Source organism: Portunus trituberculatus, chromosome 15 (genome assembly GCF_017591435.1).
Source record: "Portunus trituberculatus isolate SZX2019 chromosome 15, ASM1759143v1, whole genome shotgun sequence".
Classification (NCBI taxonomy): domain Eukaryota; kingdom Metazoa; phylum Arthropoda; class Malacostraca; order Decapoda; family Portunidae; genus Portunus; species Portunus trituberculatus.
The window spans coordinates 7,926,129-7,931,128 of NC_059269.1; the positions used below are offsets into that span (position 1 = coordinate 7,926,129).

A 5,000-nucleotide genomic window follows, 5' to 3' on the forward strand; every position below is an offset into this window, starting at 1 on the left:
GAGAGAGAGAGAGAGAGAGAGAGAGAGAGAGAGAGAGAGAGAGAGAGAGAGAGAGAGAGAGAGAGAGAGAGAGAGAGAGAGAGAGAGAGAGAGAGAGAGAGAGAGAGAGAGAAAGAGAGAGAGAGAGATGAGAGAGAGAGAGAAAGAGACGAAGAGAAACGCAAAGGAAAGAGGAAGAGAGAGAGAGAGAGAGAGAGAGAGAGAGAGAGAGAGAGAGAGAGAGAGAGAGAGAGAGAGAGAGAGAGAGAGAGAGAGAGAGAGAGAGAGAGAGAGAGAGAGAGAGAGAGAGAGAGAGAGAGAGAGAGAGAGAGAGAGAGAGAGAGAGAGAGAGAGAGAGAGAGAGAGAGTTATAAAAAAAGAAAGGTGTTAGCCAAGAAGAGGAAGGAAGGAAGGGAGGAAGGAAGCAGGGAGGAAGGGAGGGAGGGAGGGAGGTAGCGAAAGAAGGAAGGAAAGGGAGGGAAGGAAAGAAGGAAGGAAGGAAGGAAGGGGTGATACGCCGAAAAAGAACGAAAGAATAATATCAAAGACAGAACGAGAGGTAGGAAGGAGAAAATGTATTGACGCTGGGGACACGAACACGAAAAGGACTAAAGAGCATTTGGAAGACGGGCGTATGTCTTCAGGAAAGCTTAAGCAGAGGGAGACAGGAAGAGAAGGAAAGAAGTGAGGGGGTTAGCAAAGGAAGAAAAAAATAACGAAAGCTAGGAGAGGAAGCTTCCAATGTGCGGGACTTGCATAACCAACTGGGAGTGAAGAACGACGCTGGAGAGGAAAGAGAACACGAAGGAAAGAGGAGAAGAGAATGAGTGAAAAAATACGAGAAGGGGAGAACTTGACGATTTCAACCTTACAAATAGAGAGAGAGAGAGAGAGAGAGAGAGAGAGAGAGAGAGAGAGAGAGAGAGAGAGAGAGAGAGAGAGAGAGAGAGAGAGAGAGAGAGAGAGAGAGAGAGGAGAGAGAGAGAGAGAGAGAGAGAGAGAGAGAGAGAGAGAGAGAGCTACCTGGTGATCTACTTATTTATGTACCTTAGTAGCGCTACCAGAGAGAGAGAGAGAGAGAGAGAGAGAGAGAGAGAGAGAGAGAGAGAGAGAGAGAGCTACCTGGTGATCTACTTATTTATGTACCTTAGTAGCGCTACCAGAGAGAGAGAGAGAGAGAGAGAGAGAGAGAGAGAGAGAGAGAGAGAGAGAGAGAGAGTTGAAATGACAAATTGTATCTTACTGTACAAGGCGAATATAAATTTGAAATATTCCTCATGTATACGTAAATCAAATTCTAATATGTTTTCCAGGTAAACACACACACACACACACACACACACACACACACACACACACACACACACACACACACACACACACACACACACACACACACATACCAGCTCGTCATAGACCATCCAATTTCATTACACAATCAGTAAATTAATCAATCCTCCTCCTCCTCCTCCTCCTCCTCCTCCTTCATTTCCTCTCTCTGCCAACACAAATCCATCTCCGTAAAGCCGACGTGTGTTGCGAAGGAGGACAGACAGTGTATGGGCAAAGCTTGAAATATAGTTTGAAGCAGGCGATAAATTAGGAATGAGAAATATTGATGTGGTGGTTATGCCATCCTTCTTAAGTCTTTCTAGGAACGCAAAATTACCAACGATCACTATCAGCATTTGTTATGTTGTTGTAGGAGTGGTAGTGATAGTGATAGTAGTAGTAGTAGTAGTAGTAGTAGTAGTAGTAGTAGTAGTAGTAGTAGTAGTAGTAGTAGTAGTAGTAGTAGTAGTAGTAGTAGTTGTAGTAGTTATACGTAATTACATTCCCTTGGTAATATGATCAAAATCTACGTCTTGCTAAGATAATGATGTCATTTTATCCAATACCTAATATAAGTGAAGTTGCAAGAAGCTGTTAGGCCTACATGTGATAGTTTTGTTAACTGAAAATACATATAAATAAATAAACAAATTAAAAATACTAAATACATGCTTTTTATGTATTCATTTCTTCCTATCAAAGATTACCCTATTGAATCACCAGTCACCATCTTTTAGTATCTTCTGCACCTTCTTCTGTTACATCCTTCACCGGCATGTCTTCCTTCAGTGCAATGATAAACCTTCCCTTTGGTCAGTCTCCTCCTTTTGCCCGGTAGGTCCATCTCCCGCATTCTCCCTGATGCTTACTTGCCATTTATCCTCTGTACATTGCCAAACAAAGTGAGTCGTGCTTTTCTTACTCTAATCCCTAAACTGACATACACGTGTGCTCTCTCGAATATTCCTACAAAGGGTTTTAATTTTCCTTACGTGTATATTCAGTGTGCTATGTGGCAAAGAAACGATGTCCATCACTAGTACTTTAATTACAACAGCAGTCAGAGAGAGTTCAACAATCGTCAGATGACTGAGGAACAAAACAAGGCTTAAATCGTAATATCAACGCCACTCAAAGTTTTTTCCACAAGAAGTTTTATCAAGTGTTCTTGGGTTCAATGCACGAGTATGCCTTTCTCTTTACATATATTGCCCTACGGTGAAAGTGACATGGATGAGAGAGAGAGAGAGAGAGAGAGAGAGAGAGAGAGAGAGAGAGAGAGAGAGAGAGAGAGAGAGAGAGAGAGAGAGAGAGAGAGAGAGAGAGAGAGAGAGAGAGAGTACATTCACGAAGCAGCGGCAAATGGCAAGGGGAGAGTGTCACGGGGGCGGAGGAAGGCACACAGCGCACCACCGTTCACACCTCACCACCGCTGGACACACAGCAAATACAGACCACCAGGCCTTAATTGGCGCCGCGGTCCTGGCCACACTCTCCACGCTCGCCACACGCTGCCTTATCATGCTTACCTCAACCAGCGATCACGGAAACCCACCAGGCACTCATCTCTGCATCTCCCTTACCCCTCACGCCTCCTATCTATCTATGGTCGCCTCCTTGAAAACACCTGGAAAAGTCACCTCTCTCTCTTGCTCCCTGATCGCCAAAATGTTTCGTTCCACAGTGAAAAAACCGCTCAACTTCGCCATGGTTCTGGAGGTAACTGAGTTTTAATGGGCACTCGAGCGGCAAGACTGTAAACAGGACTGCATTCCATTTCTTTTTCTCTTCTTTTACTTTTTTTTATATCAGTTTATGCATCCTCTTGCTCTTCCTGTTGCTGCTGAGGCCTCGGATATTTTGCCTCCCCTTACATAGCGTCTCTCTCTCTCTCTCTCTCTCTCTCTCTCTCTCTCTCTCTCTCTCCTGTTGTGACTCAGTGATCTGATGGCTATTTAAGTGTTATGAGATCAGAGAAAGTAAAATAAGACAAGGAATTTTACTTTATGTCTCTCCTGTGTGTGTGTGTGTGTGTGTGTGTGTGTGTGTGTGTGTGTGTGTGTGTGTGTGTGTGTGTGTGTGTGTGTGTGTGTGTGTGTGTGTGTGTGTGTGTGTGTGTGTGTGTTTCATAATCGCCCTCAACAGAAGTAAAAATAAAAATGCATTAAATTTTTTCCACATTTGGTTATCAAGGATAGAGTTCTTTATTTCATTTTTTCCCTCTCCCTTACAATGTTGAGTATACGTCACTTTCTTTCTCTCTCTCTCTCTCTCTCTCTCTCTCTCTCTCTCTCTCTCTCTCTCTCTCTCTCTCACTCCTGAATGTATATTTCTGTAGTCTTTCCCTCGGTTAATACTGATCGAGTTACTCTTACATCTGCCCCAGTGAAAGCCTCTAGGATTAAAACATTCGACGAAAAATCACCAAACAAATAAAAAGTAAAAGAAAATATCACGCTTTGAGTTTCGGATTGATATTCTCTCTCTCTCTCTCTCTCTCTCTCTCTCTCTCTCTCTCTCTCTCTCTCTCTCTCTCTCTTACATCATGTGTTATTCTTTTTCGTCTCCATATTCTTCCCTACTCTCATTTATTCCTCCCCGCTTACCAATCGGCATTCAACCCTTACAGTGTGTGTGTGTGTGTGTGTGTGTGTGTGTGTGTGTGTGTGTGTGTGTGTGTGTGTGTGTGTGTGTGTGTGTGTGTGTGTGTGTGTGTGTGTGTGTGTGTGTGTGTGTGTGTGTGTGACGCCGCTATTCCTTATACTGATATAATACATCTCATACCATTACTAACCCTCCGTTACCTTTAATTCCTTCACTACTCTGATAATTCTTACAACACTCAAAAGGTACAAAAGCACAAAAAAATGTACTATTTATCCATACACTCGAGTAATAATGCCTAACCTCACTCGTGCACCATCCCACAATTAACCTCCAATATCCTAGATCCCTAATTTTAGTCTCTACCTCCTTCCTTTCTGGCCTAGATTCCCCCTCATTCTACCCTCCATCTCAATCCACACTCCCCTATGCCTCCGCGCCCTTCACCCTGCAAGTGGGGCTCGTGTATCTGCGGCAACAGTTGGAGCCATCTGAGTGTGGCTGTCGTCAATAAGGACTAATTCTCTGCGGCAATCGGCCTCCAGCGGGACTCACGGAGACCAGCTGCAGCCCCGAAATGAGACGGTCTGAGCTACTGACGTTGTTCTGTGCTCAGGGCTTAGTAATAAGAGAGAGAGAGAGAGAGAGAGAGAGAGAGAGAGAGAGAGAGAGAGAGAGAGAGAGAGAGAGAGAGAGAGAGAGAGAGAGAGAGAGAGAGAGAGAGAGAGAGAGAGAGTTGAAAATATAAAAAAACAGCCCAGCGGATTCAAAAACATGATACGCTATTAGGATTATGGGTCCGCTGACTCTACTGACAGTACTGTGCGAGAGAGAGAGAGAGAGAGAGAGAGAGAGAGAGAGAGAGAGAGAGAGAGAGAGAGAGAGAGAGAGAGAGAGAGAGAGAGAGAGAGAGAGAGAGAGAGAGAGAGAGAGAGAGAGAGAGAGAGAGAGAAACAGTGTGACCTTGCTTCTTTCTGCTACTTCCACTGAATTTTGTCTATTTCACCATCAAATCACGTGACTTCCGTAAATCCACAACAGCAAAAGATGCTACACAGACACACACACACACACACACCTCCTGT

The 5,000-nt window shown here is 44.2% G+C and overlaps 1 protein-coding gene and 1 long non-coding RNA gene across 4 annotated transcripts in view; one reads left to right on the forward strand and one right to left on the reverse strand.

Annotated features, from left to right (window-relative positions):
• Positions 1-5,000, reverse strand: part of LOC123504099 — a 279,550-nt gene that overhangs the window by 214,310 nt on the left and 60,240 nt on the right. The window lies entirely within an intron of this gene.
• Positions 1-5,000, forward strand: part of LOC123504098 (cell adhesion molecule 2-like) — a 247,424-nt gene that overhangs the window by 173,165 nt on the left and 69,259 nt on the right. The gene's annotated exons all lie outside the window — the stretch shown is intronic.